Source organism: Triturus cristatus, chromosome 4_1, assembly GCF_964204655.1.
Source record: "Triturus cristatus chromosome 4_1, aTriCri1.1, whole genome shotgun sequence".
In the NCBI taxonomy this organism is placed as follows: domain Eukaryota; kingdom Metazoa; phylum Chordata; class Amphibia; order Caudata; family Salamandridae; genus Triturus; species Triturus cristatus.
Window position 1 is genome coordinate 1,250,349,985 of NC_140585.1, and position 18,741 is coordinate 1,250,368,725.

At 45.4% G+C, this 18,741-nt stretch overlaps 1 protein-coding gene across 4 annotated transcripts in view; it reads left to right on the forward strand.

Moving 5' to 3' along the window:
* Positions 1–18,741, forward strand: part of PRR13 (proline rich 13) — a 131,923-nt gene that overhangs the window by 40,416 nt on the left and 72,766 nt on the right. Inside the window, exon 1 of one of the 4 annotated variants that reach the window (XM_085654683.1) lies at positions 1,811–1,943. The exons of the other annotated variants lie outside the window; for them this stretch is intronic. The gene's annotated coding sequence lies outside the window, so the exon portion shown is untranslated. Of the gene's footprint in view, positions 1–1,810; positions 1,944–18,741 lie in introns of those variants that run through there. 4 annotated transcript variants of the gene reach the window in all.

Below are 18,741 nucleotides of genomic sequence, written 5' to 3' on the forward strand. Positions count from 1 at the left end.
CTTGCTTCTAAGGGTAGTTGCTTCAACTTTACAGAGCCAAGCTTGAAATGAGGCTTTCTTGTTTTTGTTTTTATGCCTTTCTCATTTTAGATCTTTAGGTGCAAAGGTAAAGAGTGTTCATCTGTGTCCAAGCAGGGTACTCAAGGGGTGGGGATGAGCAGTGGGAAGCCCTGCCTGCTCCCCTGTTCTTTGCCTGTTTCTGATTTCATAGCCTGATGCGATGGTTTGGATTTTTAGAACAACAGCCGACTAGCTGTCAATCACTCAATCAATCAGGAAACTTTAAAGCTCCCTACTCACCGTGAGGGTCTCAAGGAGCTGGTGGTGGGGGAGCAGTTCTGGTCAGTCGAAGAGCCAGGTCTTGAGGTTCTTCCTGAAGATGTGCAGGGTGGGGGCATGTCTGATGTTGATCAGAAGCTCGTTCCAGGTCTTGGCCACAATGTAGGAGAATGTTCTTCCACCTGTTCTTGCTCTGCGAATGCGCGTTGGTTCGGCGAGGTAGGCGGATCGTAGGTTCGTCTTGGGTACTGTGAGCAAGAAACCGCTCTTCAGGCTTTAGTACTGCAAACAAAATGACCCAAGTGGGTCTTTGGACGCAACCGTGCTTATGGCATGCTGAAAAGCTATTGAACCGCATTGTAAAACGAAAACAGTGAGGCATTTACCAGCATTTCTGGTCCAGCGGAAAAAAAGAAAAGGGGTGACCCCCCCCCCCCCTCCCCCCCTTTATTCTGAGATGTGCTGAAATATTTGAGCAATGAGAAACTGAGGCAGCAGTCGTCTGACAGCACAGCATGTTTGGGCAAGCCTGATGCACACCAAGCGTAGGTCATACAGCTAGATTGCTGTATTATTTCAACAAGGGTGTGCATGGGGTAGGGCACGGTGGTAGGATAAGCTGGGGTACACAGTGAAAATACACCAAGAAGTGCCCTTAACTACAGAACACCACAAACTCCCTGCCAGGTTGTATGTGTGCATCACAAAGTCCCGTGGTGGGCCGGCCTGCGCAGGTCTGGTGAAGAAGAAAACCCATGTGCTCTCAGGTTGCACCAGACACCTGGGGATATGAAGGGCCTCAACCGGAAGGTCGACACATGGCAGCTGGCAGTAGCACATGCACACACTGCTACTGCAGCGGGGCTAGGCTGTGTATGGGGCTAGACAACACCATCTGACAGCTGGTGTGGGTTCCAGGTGAGTGGCGCAGCGCAGAGCGGAGAGTTGAGTTTAGCTTTATTTTTGCCTGAGCTACAGCGGGAGGGAGAGCAGTGCTTGGATGAGGTGCCCTTACAAGTGTCCAAGGACTCACAGCAACATGGACGAACTCCACTATACACAGTGAAAGCAATGATCACTGGTACAGTCGGCAAAATAATGTAGTAATCTCAAACACTTTCGGTTGCACGGATATTATAAAAACACACATTTGAGATGTAATCAACCTGGCATACCAACATTTCCCCTCCCTCTTGGGTGCCAAAAACCTCCCCCACACACCTGTGTCCCACACCTGTGTACTCACAACCAGGGGCTGCTTTAACAAGCCGAGGCTTGTTTGTGCATCGGCTTTCCTTGGAGCATATTTAAATTTCTGAACTCAATGTGTGAGTCAGCCTGTGCTCGCTTGTGTTGTGAGGTATGCGTAGAAGCTGGAATGATAAAAAAAGAAGTGAGAGCAGAGTGTAAAATATGGACTGGAGTCGAAGCTGGGAGGGGTAAGGAGTTGAGGTCTGTGTGCAGCTGAGGTGGGGCCCGGAAGCAGGTCCTGCCGCCACAGTTTGCTTTGAGCGAGGGACAGTCTACACCCTCCCACCCGAAATCCAGTAAATCACGGAGTTCTTTGTCCGTCCCTGAAGCAGCCATTTGCTATTGGTAAGGCATTTTATCAAAATCACAACAAAACATGGAGACAACCACAATCGGAAAATCCAGCCCTGAGCGTGAGTTAAACACAATTGGTTTATTTTTTTAAGTGTGAAACGCGGGGTGGGAGTGTATTGGGAGGTGAAACAAGCAACAGCTTTAGTCGGTAAGGCAGTTTCTTTGCTTCTGTTAAAAATAGCAAGCACATTTGTTTTTCAATTTAATACTCAGTCTGCACTTATCCGCAGCAAGCACAAAAATGCCTAAAAGCAATCTGTTCAGCCCTCACGTACAAGGAGCGTGGAAGTCCGCTTTTGTTGCAGACGCCAGCTATAAACAACACTAAACCTGCAATAGCCAGAAAGGAGGAGAGGCCATCACATGCTGCACAGTCTGATAGCCAACAAACATTTTCTCTAAGTGAAATTGCCAGGGAGGGAACTCGGCACACAAAGGAGGGACGCTTACACAAATGCACAAATAAGCCAGCATTTCTGAATGTCACAGATAACAACCAATGGCAATTGGTGGGTGTGCCAAAATCCCGCAGAAGAGAAACAACAGGTCTTGCAGACAGTGCAAGCACTGTCGAGGCTCGACCTAAAAAATATTAATAGATGAGCTGGCTGCAGTAGCAGGTTGGGGAAGGAGCAGGAGACAAAGCAACAAGGTGGGTAGGGGAGTAGCAACACTGTGGGTGAGTGCGAAGTGGTTCGGCGAATCAACATGGCGGGTAGGGGAAAAGCATCGAGAAGGGAGAGAACACAGGTGAAAGTGAGCAATGTTGGGTGTGTGGACATGAGCACACGGGCAAGAGAGAGCAACACAAGTCCAGAGGACAAAAGCACATGAGAAGAAAGCGAGGTGGGAGTAGAGAAACCTCCATGAGGGAGATGGCTGAAAAACACATGCACTCTCTTGACGTGCTAAAGAAAAAAGTTTTTACCCAAAAGCGAGCAGAGGAAGTATAGAAGCCAGCCAATCAAAGACCTAGGTAAAGAAGCAATGCTCCATTTACGGGCCAAACATGTGATTGACAAACAAGCTGTCAAATAAGAAACAGCCAAATTAATGGGTTAGGCAAGCTAACCAATGGGTAGCAATGATCTGGCGCCGGGCTCTATTGGTAAGTCCACAATATGTCCAGGCCTGCCTGCCATCTCACATGGTGCCACTGTGTGTCACATGTTATTGGCTCCCTTCACAAGCTCACCTGGTGAGGAACAGATATTGCACGGTGGCAGGGAAAATCAGCCAGAAACCACTGCAAAAGTAGTTTTCAGTTCATCTTTAGATGTTTTGTATAGCCCATGTCCATTAAGGGGCGTGAAAACACCCCAGCACATCGGCACAAGCCTCCGTAGCAAGCTGTCAGTGAAAGTTATTATTTCTGGAAAAAGAATCCTAAAAGGGGTTTAGAGTTTTCCCATTACTCACCTTTACTTACTATTGGTTGGCTCCCATGTTACTCTCATTTCTTTACTTACCATTGGTTAAAGCCTCCTCCAGCTTCCTCTTGGCTTTAGTCGTCGTCAGAACCGTGGAGCATGGACCAAGTACAGCTTCCACTGGCCTTTGAACTTCCACTGACCACAGGCTCCTGCAGGTACTCTTTTGTTACTTGTGGACATGCACTCTTATGAGTGCATGTCCAAAAGTTTCACTCTTTCATCCCACCCGTGATTCCCCCACCACCTCTGCCCTCCATTGTTTTTCAAACACCACTCCCACCCTTCTCCCGCTCTCTGATGCATTGATCCCCCACAACACACATTTTAGTTATATGTTGCACAGCAGCACTGGCTGCTATGTAACATGGCTTAGAAAACAAGCACTATGACATAGTCAACGCTGACCGTGTCATAGCGCTTTTTATATTACCTTAAGCCATGTTGTACAGCAGATTACGCTGCAACATTTACAAAAACATTGACAGAGCCAGTAGATTTTGCATAGGCAAAACCTATTGACTTTGACAATGCTTCTTTTTTCTTGAGGAGGACTTGGTGGGGGAGCAGAAGTTCCTCTTGGGAAGTTCTCAGAGTGAGGTCCTGCCCTTTCCTCACATGGTGAAATGTGTTTTCGAGTTTTTGTCTGATAGACTCAACAAACCATTGTACACATGCCACCTCTTGTGGTTTTGAGCTTTTTGAGAAGTACAACCATTACGTGGCCCTAATGGTGATTGAAGAGGAGAGACCAGTGACATCAGTGTGGTGAATTTCTGCCATTGGGAAGAGCAGTCTATTTTTGGTAATCGACCTTGTGAAGTATGTTATTTCACTGTACAGGACCACTAACGATTATTGCTGTTATTTGGGGGCTTTTGAGGTGCAGCATGTGGAACACATTTAGCACCTCTAAAAAGCAGGTAGTATTTTGTTAGAAGTTTTGTACCTGAAAAGTGCCATAATGCAGGTTGAAGAGAGGATAGACAGCCCAGCTTGTGTATGGGTGAGGCTCCTTCTGCAGTAGGTGGCTTCGAGACCTGCTAGGTGGTGTGCACTCATTGTAGTGTCTTGTGAGTTAAAGTTGATGGGACCCTTTTGGTCCCTGACGGACTCTGTAAAACAGTGACATAAGTGCTTTGGTATGGGAATTGAATTAATGCTGTAGAACGTTCAGTTTTAAGGTTACATGCTGAGGAATAAAGATATGTAATATCAAGCTCGGGTGTGGTGTAATCATTTACATGTACCCGGGCTGGGGAGGATGCAACAGCTGGTTACGGGATGGGGATTATGTAAACCCCGTGACCCGAAGATCTGAGAGTGCTCTCCCGGAGAGTTTATCATGCTTCAGAAAACTGCTTGAGAGTGCTCTCCCGGAGAGTTTACCATGCTTCAGAAAACTGCTTGTGTGTGCCATGTGCGCCTCAGTCAAAGTGAAAATCAACAGTTGGTACCACTCTAGCCAGTGCCTGGCCGGTGAAGAAAGTAAAGGCCTTACTGAAAGTTTGTCACGGGCTAGAAACTTGCTGGTAAATTTGAGACAAGAGATACTGCGCAACAGCATAACAGAGCCATCATTCATACAGCATAACAATGCTGAAGACCGCGACAACCAGGTACAGAGAAGCATCAAAGGCAGTTATCACAGAGTGCAAGGATACGCAAAAAGTGGGAAATATTTATAACATAACGAAACGCTAAAGGCAGAAGAAACCAGGCCCAATGAAAAGAGGTAAGAGTGGTGAAATCCCCATGCAAGACCCCACGCAAAAAACAAAAGTGCTACTCGCCTCCAAAGAAGACAGTGACTCACAAAAAGAGAGCAGACACAACGACCCCAGTGGTAGCACACGGCTAATGGTCAACAAAGTTGCTGGTACAGTGCGAAGCCGACGGTGCTGGAGAGGGCTCTGCACCTAACAGCAGAAAGTTCCACAGGTTATAATGCAGCGGCCTTAAAAAAACACCTCCACCCTTTGATACTGCTAAAAAGGTAAATATTGTCAGCAGATGGACTGCCTGGATCGAAACTTTTGATGATTTCATTGATGCGCTGGAAGTAGCAAATTACAAAAATATCATTAAGTATCTGAAGAATGTGGCAGGTGAAGGAGTCAAAGAAGTGATAAAGAAAATACCACAAGGTGGTGAAGTGACGTACCGTCAAATCAAAGAAGCATTAAACACTAATTTCAATTCAATGTCAGATGTCGACTATGAAAGGTACAATTTTCAGTCAGGCAAGGCAGAGAAATAGTGAAATGTTCGATGAGTTTGTAGAAAGACTTGATTCGCTCATCAAGCATTGCAAGTTCAACGAGTTCAATAATTAAGAGGTCAAGCGCCACAGAGTAATAGATGGATGTTGCTCCGATTCCTTCTGGCGAATGCTAAAAGAAATACTTGGCTTGGAGCAAGTACTCATGGCTGGTAGAGCGGAGGAAAGAGCTGACAGACAAGCAGCTAATATGGAGGCTGGAATGGCTCAACATGAATCAGTGCTGAGTGTGAAAAGCAAGCTGATATACAAGGTAGAAGGCCGTAGAGCAATTTCTCCTAGAAAAAAAAAGCTGTTTTTGGTTTGGATTTATTTTCCACATGACGGTAAATGGCCCGCTATTGGACAGATATACAAAGGCTTCAGAAAAGAGAACCATTTTGTAACAGTTTGCGAAGAGAGGTAAAGCTCAATTGTGTCATGTTGAAAAAACAAAATGGAGGAAAGATCAAGTGTGTCATGTCAAGAAAACAAAATAGATGCCAGAAAGTTCCAGAGACATTCCAACCACGCCCACAAGGCCAAGTGACAATATCAGTTGAGGCAAGTAGAAACTGAACAATGTCAATTGTCATCAAATTCCTAGTCTAAACTTTCATCACCGTCCTTGTCGAGTGACCGCGAGGAAGATGGATGTGCGATGTCAGTGGTGACCACTGAACGACGTGCACGTGTAGCATTAGCCTCTTGCAAGGAAGATTGCTGGTCGAAGCTAGATCGAAGAGTGAAAATGCGAAATTCATTTGTAAATTGTCCCAAAATCACACTAATAGTAAATGGGTGCTCCATACCTTTTATCATAGACAGTGGCACATTGATAAACGTTACGCCAGTCAAAAAGTACAGTGAACTGTCTCCAGTGTCCCTTTTAACCCTGTCAAAAACCAAAGTGTATACGTAGGCAGCTTCAATGCCACTGCAAAGTCCAGGTTCATTTATAGAAACTGTGCAGCTTAGAAAGACAAAAGTGCAGACACCAATTCATGTCCTGCCAGGCACTTTGTCAAGTGCATGTTTACTCAGTTTCTGCTCTGCTGCAGACATGGGTCTGATTACTGTAAACTACAACTTCAATGCCTATCATGAGATACTGAATCAGTTTCCGTCGTTGTTTCATGGACTAGGAAAAGGTAAGACAAAGAAAGTGTGCAACTTTACATAAATGAGGATATCCTTACTGATGCTCAACAGCATCATCGAATTGCATTTCATTTACAAGAGGCTGTTGAGGAGGAAATTGAGACATTGAAACATAACATGATTGAGCAATCCACTGGTCCGACACTATAGTGGTAGTGCAGAAGAAGGACAGTGGAGGATGGTGATGCGCAGCTGCATTGATGTGCGCTAAGAGCACAAGGCGATTGAAAGAGAACGACACCCAGGTCTGCACATTACTGAAATGATTACGCAGCAGAATGGAGCCAAAGACTTTTCCTGCCTCAATTTGAACAAAGGGTATCGCCAACTTGAACTGGAAGAAAATTGCAGGTACATTACTACCTTTTTGACTCATGTTGGGTTGTTTAGATATAAAAGACTACGTTTGAGTGTCCTCGGCTGCAGAACTCTTTCAGGAGGTCATTCGTCGCATAATACAGTCCATTACATATGCTTTCTATTACAGTGATGACCTACTAGTTTTTTGTGCCACATAGAGAGAACATGATAAAGCACTTACACAAGTGTGTTGCATTCTTACTGAAGCAGGTCTCACTTTAAATGCAAAAAAGTGCGAGTTTCATAAAACAAAACTCAAGTTTTTCAGTCACATCTTTTCTGATGGGTAATGACTCCAGATCCAAATAAAGTACAAGCATTGTCATCCAATTCTCGCCTACAAGATGTAACTATGCTTCAATCCTTCCTTGGTATGGCCAGTTACTGTTCAAGGTATATACGTGACTTTGCCACTGTGAGTGCCACATGAAGAGACTTAACAAAACAAAATGTCTCATTTTGATGGTCACGTGACTGCAAACAAAGCTTCAAGAAAATCAAACATGCAATTGAGAAAGCCAATGAAATGGCATACTTTGAGCCAAAATTGCATACGGAGGTTGTTGTTGGTGTAAGTCTAGTGGGTTTGGTTGCCAACCTTGCCCTGCTTACTGGACATCCCATTGTACCAAGACGTATTGTGGCTTATTCTAGCAGCAGTTTGTCATCGACAGAATGTGCCTAATCACAACCTAAAAAAGAAAGCCTCGCTGTGGTGTGGGCGTCTGAGCATTTACTTACGTTCCTGTATGGGAGACATTTCAAGGTTGTCACCGAGCATTGCTCACCATTTTTGGCAATCCTAAAGCCAAGATGCCCCCTCGCATTGAGAGGTGGGGTTGTAACTGCAAGGATATGATTATACGAGTGTGCATTGTCCAGGAAAAGATCAAAATCCTGATGACTACTTCTCACTTGTACAAATACCGTATCATGGTATCATCTTCTAAAGTGACTGATGCTTATGTTAGCATCACCATGAAATCCAGCACACCTGCTGCCATATCTGTAGAACAAAATCAGTGCTGCCATGAGCCCTGACAGATTTGCAAATTGTCAAAGATCTCATTACCCATCAGCTTTGGAGAAAGCATGCTCGGCTTCTCCATGATGACCTAGATTACCATAAATACAAAAATGTGCAGGAAGAACTTTCAGTCACTCCAAAAAGCATAATCTTACAAGGAGCAAGAATTGTCATTCCCGAGAGTCATTGAACTGGCACAGGAGGGACATCGTGGAATTGTTGCTACTAAATGAGCTCTATGGGGCTGAGTGTGGTTCCCTCGTCTTGAAGAGTTGAAAAGGAATTGAGAGCCTGATTGTCATCCAAAACCACCCCGTATCCATTAAACCTATCTGATCTTCCAAAGCATGCATGGAAGAAGATACAATTTAATTCTTTGGACCCCATGACAATGGACATCATCTACTAGTCCTTGTTGATGAATACTCCTGTTTTCCCTTTGTAGAATATCTGTCATCAACTACTCATAACGGAATAATTGATCTTATCCCACTATGGCCATCTGCAGATAGTAATTGCTACTTGTTGACCTCACAAATAAAGGACGATGTCGGACCACAATATTTCAAATCCTCCCACTCTGTCCCCTTCAGGAATGATCTCACTCAGAATCAACTACCCACCTGACTTATCATCCAAATATGGAGCAAAAAAAATTCAAACGATATTTTAAGGAGCAACCCTGAAACTCTCATATCTAAGTCCTATTTTTGCATCTCAAAATGAGCCATTAAGATCGCCCTAATCTTCCTCACAAGACACACAGCTAAATGGCGGAATGCATTTTACTTCCTCAGGACAGTCAAAGCCTCACACTACATCCCCAATGGCCCCAAGCGTATAATATCACCCCCCTTTACTCAAAGCGAGAGCTACTATCTCAGTCTATAAAAATGGCAACATCCTTATCCAAGAAGAGAACAATGACCTTATGTTTTTACTCCCTTTTTAGTGACCTGAAAAGGTTAGTAGTAACCCTACCAAAACCTTCCAGCCACCTGTCTCTTACCCCAACTCCCAACCACTACCTTAAACCTACCAACACTGTCCAAAGAAGTACACTCAACAGCAATCGTAGCCCTGCTGTCTACACAGCTTCACAGAACTCCAACAAGACCCTTCGACAAACCACCTTCACAGCCCGAGGAGCAACTACTCAACTGCAGAAAGTGGGTCAGTGCCCAAGAAACATCCCCCTGGCGAAAAGCGGATAAGAACCTCGCCAGGGTTCACTCACCCCAACATAAAGCCTGACAGGTTCAACAATACAACTAAAAGGGAGACCAGGATCTCTGTCGCATCCTCACCTACAAAGAAAGAAAAAAACCCTCTCCCACATTGAACGACCCAAAAATATAGCCATGACATCCACAGCGAGAGGCATCCATGTAGCAACTAGACCACTCCAGCCACCAGATATGTTGAGCTTAAATTGACCAACATCCTATGCGCCATATTCTTACACCCATCTTAGGGCTTTCTCACAACACAACCTCTAGCTCAGCCCAGGGGATCCTTTCCAACCCATCTCCCACCGAATTTGACACTGAGAAAGACCTCTGAGCACTACACCCAATCTAGCAGCGACAAAACCCCCACTTTTAACAACTCTATGCCCCTAAATTTAGTCTGGAATACAACCACTAATCCCTACCTCCCCCCCCCCCCCTCCCCAAACCAACCACTGCTCTGGCCAACACCTCCCCATACAAACCACACCCCTTCCCCTCCATCTCTGACCTCTCAGACCCATTGGGACGTCGACCGAGATGTCCATGCTCCCAACTCCTACCACCCACCCTCTGTGCCAACGAATTCGCTGACAATCTATTTCAAAAGGGCCAACTCTACCAACCCACCAGTCCCATCATTAACAACAAGGTACTGAACTCTATTTGCACCCCCACCAAATTCTAGAATTTCACTCCCACCAACACACATTCTATGACTCTGGACAGCCTTATCCCTTTCAATCTGAAGCGATACACTCATACTCCCTCCCCAATAAATCAAATGCCCATGTCCCAGCTAAATGTGCGACTAACTTAAATGGAAAACCAACTAGAGAAAGTATTACAGGGACTTAACAATATCACTATGAACATCATACTATGTCCGAATCCTGCCCATCACCCTCAACCACCTCCTACATACATCAGCAGACAACTCCCAAGACGAGCGGAGACACAGCCACACAACTGGCCCACAATGCCTCTCTACAACAAAGCTCAGAGGCCTAAAACAACGAGTGTCTCGATGTCTATGAGTGAAGCTGGGAAGCTTGCCAAATCTAGCAACTTGGCACCTAATAGAATCAACCCCTCCTCTAAGATCCAGATTATAACAGGTCTTCGGAGGAATCCCATTCCCACCAGAACAACCAGGCCACCAGGACACCTCACAGATATCCCCTTCACTACCTTCCCTCAATATCCTATGAACTTCAGAGAGACCAAATGCATGCTCATAAACTGCAGATCTTAAACCAAGCATGCAAAAGAACTAGCGGAAACCATCCTGAACCATGACATCAATATTGCATGCATCACAGAAACATGGCTAAAGGATTCCTCATTTTTTGTTGAAACATTTTTTATTGTTTTCCAACTCAACAAGGCAACAATCATCTCACCATCCCCACCCGTCCAGGAAGTACTACACAGGTATCAGCAGCCCCGACTCTCCTGAAGACGGCTCAACCTTCCCACCCGGTCCCCTACCCCCCCTCCCCCACCCCCTGTCAGTGTGCCCCCGTCCCCTACCCCTCTCCCTCTTTCGACGTGCCCCCCCTCCCTAGACAATAAGATACAGGAGCCCAGCCTCTCCCTAAACAAACAGAACCTTCCAGCTTGCCCAGCCAAAGGTGCAGGCGGCCAGAGCCCACCGCCTTGCCTCTTCTACTCCCCGCTCCCCACTACCTCCTGCCCGTCAGACCCGCTCTCCTCGGCCCCAGCCTCGGACATCAACCCCTGAAGTTCTACCACCAACGCTTCCCATGCCCGGGCCGTCGCCAGTGCCTTTTCGTCATCTCTCCGGAGGGCCAGTTGCACCCGGAGCGTGCCCTCAGCCCCCGCCCAACGCGCCAACGCTGATCTCTAGCGCAGGAAGTTAGGTCCCCCCCGGGATTTCCAGTGCAGAGTCAGTTCCCTCTTGGCCATTATCAACCCCAGATCATAAAATTTGCTAGTAACTTTCGTGCGGCGAGTGTGGGGGAACCAAAGCAACAAACAGGTCCCCATATCCGGGGCAATGGAGCGATCAGTTACCTGGTTCAAACAATCCACCACTGCTTCCCAGTAGTCGCCCAACTGCGTACAGGACCAAAACATGTGCCGAAAGTCCGCACCGTCTACCCCGCACCGCGGACACTGAGAGTGCGCTCCCCCGAAATATCGCAGTATCTTGGCTGGCGTCAGGTATGCCCTGTGTAACGTAAAAAACTGGACTAACTGAAACGGGCATTCCTCGTTCCCCTCCAGGCCCTCCGCACCAGCGTGGACCACGTGGACTCGGGGATCTCTTTTCCAAGGTCCGCTTCCCACTTTTCCCTCAGAGCGCCCAGGGGGAGGAGTCTCTCCGTCGACAGCCGGCGATAGAGGCAAGTGATGGCCTTAGTCGTCCCCGCCGCCATCACTACATATTGGCAACCCGCGGCAGTCGGCGGTTCCGAAAGCCCCATGTTCCAATGCCTCTGGAGGCTCGCCACCATGGCTAAAGGATTCCTCATACTCGATCATGGACACACTAGTTCCACAGGGATTCTCAGTTATCAAGAAAGACGGGGATGACTGCCACGGAGGAAGCATTACCATTATCCACAAGAACAACAACGATGTGGAATAAGCAAGCACCTTTTCCTACAACACATTTGAATATCTCAGAACCATCATAAGGATTAAAGACAACATAACAATGAACTGTCACCTACTCTACCACCCACCAGTTAATGTATTCTCCTTCGGTGAACACCTAGCAGATCAGATAGCGCACTTTCACAAGCCAACATCATCATTCTAGGTGGCTCCATCCTTCACTGGAATGAAGAAAGCAATACTCTAATTCAATCCTTAAACGACCTCCAACTCAGTAAAACCTTTCCCAGCATTGCAAAGGTCAAACCCAAGAAAAAGGCTCAACCCTTAATGCTATCATAGCTCATGAAGAAACACTAACCATTGACAGCATCCTCCACCACATCATTCTGTAATAAAGTGCATCTACACCCAACTCACAAGCAAAAAATCCTCCAATGGACGGTAAAAATAAAGTCCCTCTAATGGACCTCGAAGAAAAAATGCTGTCACTACTAACCCACTCATCGGAGGACCTCTCAACAACTGAACTTACCACTCACAACAACTCGGTGATGTCCTCCATCCTGGCCCAAATAGCCCAGCTGAAACTGGAAAAGATGAGAAACACACCCTTGAGTTCCTGGTTCAATTAAGACCTTAAAACTGAAAGAAGACAACTCACAGCGGCTGAAAAACTCTGGGGAACAAATCCATCCACAGCCCACCTCGACCAGCTCAGGAGGGAACGCAGAAAATATAAAAAACACATCATGAATTAAAAAGCCTCCTTCTTCCAAACGCTCTAGATAAGGCAAAAAACTGCCCCAAAGAGCTCAACATCCTTAAACAACAAACCTTCAAGCCAACCTTAAAAAACCCTAAGATATCGAAAGAAGGGTGTGACAAATTCGCCAGTTTGCTAAATAATAAAATCACAAAGCTCAAGCTCTCCCTTGATGATCCTAACCAATCGTCCAATTGGAAGCCCCCACCCAGAAATTAAGATAACAACCCCCTCTCACTGCTCGGCCACCCTAGCAGTGATCACTCCACAGGATAACAAAGTTTGCAACCAAATCCAAGGACCCCCCATAACCCTTAGAAGCCGAAAGGTATTCAACCCACTCTCGGAGGTGGGTATATCTCTTTGCAAGGTACGTCTTTTTTTTTTTTTTTTTTTTTTTTGCAGAGTTTTATATAGCGAGAACTTGACCCGAATCCAATCAGGTATCAGAGCGCTTTACATAGCACCAGTTACGTTACATGAGGACACACATTCATTTTTTTTTGTTAGGCACAGGGAGATTAAGTGATTTGCCCAGAATCACAGGATGTTTAGCGTCATTACCGAGACTCGAACCCAGTTCCCCAGGACCGAGGTCGAGCGCCTTAGCGGTTAGGCCAACTCCTCTCCTCCACGTCTGCACACTCAAACCACCTTGCGGACCCCATCCTATTCTCCCTGGCAAAAAAACTCAATCACGCCCTATCCTCTGGACTAAGATTATAAACAGCTCCCTTATGACTGGAGTGATGCCAGACTGACTCAAACTCTGCCAAGTCACACCAATGCTTAAAAAAGCGGGAGCAGACCCAAGCAACCTCAATAACTTCTGACCTGATTCCAATCTCCCCTTCCTAGCCCAAACTCTAGAGAGATGTGTCCTACCACAACTCGACCATCACATCAAAAACAACAAACCCCTGGACCCACAACATTCAGGCTTCAGAAAAAGATGCAGCATGGAAACCGCTATCTTAAACATAGTAAATAATGTACGTAAATCCCTGGATAAAGACAGATGTTGCCTGCTCATACTCCTAGACCGATCAACGGCCTTCTACTCGGTCGACTACAGGCTTCACCTGGATTCCCTCAAAAAAAGGATAGGTGTGGACGGGTTGGTTCTACGCTGGTTCACATCCTTTCTATAAAACTGCTCTCAACAAAAATAAGCAATCAGACTTCTGATACAACCTCAATAAACCAGGGTATCCTTCAAGGGTCTGTCCTCTCGCCCCCACTCGTCATTATGTGGAACCGCTCACCGCCATCCTCAACCAAGCAAACAACCCTTTCCATCTATACCCAGATGACACCCAGCTCTACATGGAAATCTTCTCGCTAAACAATGTACACCGATTAAATGCCACCCTCAAAGAAGTCCAACACTGGCTATCTCACAACCACCTAAAACTCAACCAAGATAAGACAGAAATTCTCTCCATATCAAAGACAGAACAGTCACCCCAAACACAAGAATGGATACACTCCATAAGTGCTCTCAACTGCAGTCTAACCCTAGCTAACTCTGTTAAATCTCTAAGAATTACCCTGAACCCCAAACTGATCATGAAAGATCATATAAAGAATAGTGCAAAGAGCCCCTTCTCCAACCTGAAACTTCTGAACAAAATCAAATCCTACATACTGCTGTATGATCTTAAATCTGCCATCCAATTGCTGGTGCTGTCTAGATTAGACTACGGGAACACCACCCTCACAGGTACGGCTAAATCTCACCTTGCACCCTGTAGGAAGCTGGCTCTGTTTATACTATACCAAAGTAAGGTATAGTGTGCACAGAGTCTAGTGGATCCCCAGAGCTATAGCAGAGGCTAAAGTAGATAATAAATACCTTACTCTCTTTTGTGGTAGTGCGGTTGAGCAGTCAATCTTATCAGAGGGTAGTTAAGTATTTGTTGTACACACTCGGGCAAGAAATGATGTCACACACTCAAAGACTGAATCCAGACCAATTGTTTGTATAAAAAGTTGTTACTTTGTTGTTTTTATTTCTAGAACCAAGATTTTCTTAGTAGCAGGTAAGTAATACTCACATTTCATGCACCTGCCTCGACATACGCCAACTCCAGATGTCAGAAGTGAGACTTATCCACCTTGCAATCTGGAGAGCCCAACAACTGTATCCGTGTATATGTCACTAGTGCCAGTCATGAACACTTCTCATGTATCTCCTCCGCCTCACAGGACATGATCTGGGTGAGTGATTGGAGCACCAAGACGACTTATTGAAGAGTTAAGACATGTAATATCAAGCTCCATGTGTGGTGTAATCATGTATATGTTCCAACGCTGGGGAGAACGCGACACCCATCACAGGGGTCACCATGTGCCTTCAAAATGGAGGAATGTCTGTTGATTTTATTTCCACTTGATAATGATCACATGTACTTAATATGACAGTTGGGGCCTGCATAGTAGGAGACACTGCTCGAGCACCGAAGCCCTGCTTTTATAGAATTGCTTCTCAGGACTGATCTGATTTCATTTGTGCTCGAGAATGGAGTCTGCATTCAGTTTCCATAGTCTTCTTTTTTTTGTGAGAAATATCAAATATTGACAAACGAACTTTGGCTTTTAAACGGCTGACTATACGTTACGGTTTCTGCTCTCATTGGTGGAAATGTTAATATTTTAATACTTAAGAATTTGTCAAATTTCAGTTAATTTGATTTTTCCAGCAGTATTGCCATCTGCTTCTTTCAGTGGAGAGCTGCCACTGTCCGATTAAAAAACAATGGCATGGGTGCAGGGAAGGGATAGTATAGTCCAATTAAAATGTGATTTTTTGCAAACACACAAAAGTGCTGGTACAGACCCGCTCAAAGACATCAGCACTGCTTACAAATATTGATAAAGCCACAAAGTTATAACGGCCTTCTTTCGAACAGCTGGTACTAGCCTCACTAGCCTCTACAAAGTTAGAAGCCATGTTGTGAAGTGCTTACACTGGCAGTTACCAGGACGGTGTCCTTGCAGTGAAGTGCTGGCAGTCATTTTACTAGTACTGCTTCTATAGTGGCAGTGGCACACTACAAATATGGTAGTACTCCTGAGGCGTGTCAGCACTCAGCACTGCCCCACATCATTTGTAGCAGCTCTGCCGAGAAATTAAGGCACTGTTAGTTATTGTAAAGGGTTGTATGTCGTTACAATGCATTCCGTTGCAACGCATGCCTTTACCACGCATGCGTTACAACGGAATGCTTTTTCAACGCATTACCTTTACCACAAATATTCCTTTACCACGCATACCTTTACAATGATTTTCGTTGTAAATGTATGCATGGTAAGGGCATACTCTTGGTAAAGGTTATACCCCTCCCCTGTACCCTTACGTGACCCCCCAGCCCCCAATACTTCTTATATTTACCCCTGCCCTTAACCCTCAATCCTTTTATATATATATATATATTTTTTTTAAAACTAAAATTCCCCTTACCTCTTCACGTCGTCTCCTCTCCATCTTCCGTGGTGACGGTATACGTCGTAAAGAGGAAGCGGAAGTTTCTTTCCGTTTCCTCTCAATCGAAGCCGATTGCCTGCACTTCTCGACGTGACATCAGGTAAAGGCTTTTGTGGTAACCACGCATGCGTTGTAATGCATGCGTGGTTAAGGTTTGCGTGGAAACGGCCGCGTTGTAGTGGCCGTTTCCCATTGTAAAGCAGCCTCCTATGAAGTACCAGTACTGTCCCATTAAAATCATAGCATCTCTGCCGAGAAGTGATGTGCACTATAGCAGTCGTGCTGTGAAGTACCAGTACTGACCAACTAAAGGTACCTCTGCTCTGCTGAGACGTATAGGCAGTATAGGAGCGGTACTGAGAATTGCTGGTGGGGTCCCAATAGGAATGTGATGGTCCTGCAGACTGGCACTAGAATTGTCCCTTTGAAAGGACAGCAGCTCAGCTAAAAAGCGCTAATACTGTTTCACTGAAGGCGCAGCAAGAAGCTGGTACAATCCATTACACACGGAGCAGCTAAGCCGAGAAGTGCCAATTTAGCCAAGCAGTGGTACAGCCTGGTAACCTAGGAATGCTATGGCTGCCCGCTGTCCGTACAGCAGCCCTGGTGAGAACTGTGATTATGTCTCTGAACAAATGACAGTCCGGTAGAGGTGCTGCTACTATTTCACCTAGTCTACCGCAGCCCTCCTAAGGAGTATACTGTTGCGCCAACAGCATAGTGGCTGCATTGATAAGAGTGTATTGTGTGTACATTAGTGGCATGGCATGTGTGGAAAGGGATATTTGTCACTGTAATACCAAAAGATGCGGTGGCCCCCTGGAGCTTGACAATGGCTTATCACTGTCCGCATACATGGACAGAGCGAGTGAGAGAAAACAACAGAAGGCATTGCTTTTAACACGGATGGGCAAAGGAGGGCCAAGCTTTTAGGATAACCACTGAGTATGTAAATGCTTTCCATTTATAGGGCTTGTAGTTAAATGTAGCTTACGTGCACAGCCTGAAAATCTGGCATGGATCGGGTCTTCTTGACCTAGATTGGACACTCCTGCTCCAAATAGACCTTCATTTGAAGAAGCTACCCTCATTAATCCCCCAGTTATGATTTTGTTTTTTTAGTTGTTAAAATCTGCAATATCCATCCAGTCTCGTAGTAAATCTTTTATGGGATATTTTGTGAAGCCAGGCCATACACCCTGCATGTATTTCTTAGTGCAATTAGAAAAGGAAATATACTGGGAGTAATATCACTTAACTGGAAAAGCCAGGTTTTCAAGAATTTGATACATTTTAGATGTGGTGGTGCACGAGGAAAGTGAAAAGGTACGAATTCCACAACTGTACGGATTGCACTGCCCTCCCAAATTCTTTAACTTGGTTATTTCCAGCAGCAGTTGGTTCATAGACCTAAATAAAGGCTCTGTATTGTACACATTTCTCAAATGTCCTGCTAAGCAGGTTAACGTTGGTATTTAGCAAACTAGATGCCTCATACAAACAATCTTGCAACCTGGGAGCCAGTGTAGCAGTCACGGGGTCTCCGAGCCCGGATGAAATGTATTTAAGCACAGAAGTGTTCCAGTGACAGCATGCTGAATGTGCTGGAACCTGGCCATGCAGTTTTTAAGTAGGCCAAAATAAACAGGCATGACAAAGTCCATGCAAACATGGAAAAAGTATTAATTGCCATAAATTGTAGGTGGAAAAAAGAAAGGGGAAAAAATTCGAAGAGTTCTCAAATGGAACAAGTATAGGCAATTTCAGTAAGTCTCAGTAATATGCAACTCCACTCATATACGCAAAATCATTTACCTCTGGTATATTCTGCATAGGAGCCAGAACCAAGAAAGTGCACCAGCGTGCGTTGGTGTGATGGAACATGGGCACTGTCGAGTGCAGGAGAAAAGGAGAAGAGACGCAAAGCATTTGAGATCAAGCAGAGATCTAAAAGACAAGTGCCAACAACTGCCTTATGCGCGTGCCAAGTGTCTTATACAAGAGCCATTTATTCATTGGTAACGTGTAGAGGAAGTCCAACTAGAATTTAAAAGAAGCACACTGAGATAAATTGACAGATGTGGCAGCTGCATTTTGCACATGCTGTAGGTAACAGATAAGATTAATTTGTTAAGAAAGAGGGCGTTCATATAATCTAAACAAGGTGAGCTAGCTTCATTGATCACCAACCCTATCGCATCACATCAGAGGCGGGGAAGAATTGTCCTTAAGCTCTTGCAAAGGGAGTAACAGATGTCAGCCATCTTATCTTGTTGACAGAATGGAAGATCAGTGTTGCCAGGAACACCAACTTTTTTTGAGCATAGGAGGTGGGACAGAGGATGAGTCAAAAGCTAATGACTACCATACTGAGGTGCAGGTACAAGTGTTATTTTCTGAAATCAACAATTTGTTTTATCTACATTTAACTTCGAAAGTTTATTGGTCATGCTACACACATGCCATGCCCCTTTTTACACCTCTCTGCAATGGCGCTTACTGGACATACCTAGTGGGCTGTTTTGCCCCTAGGGATCCTCAGGATTCAAGGGGA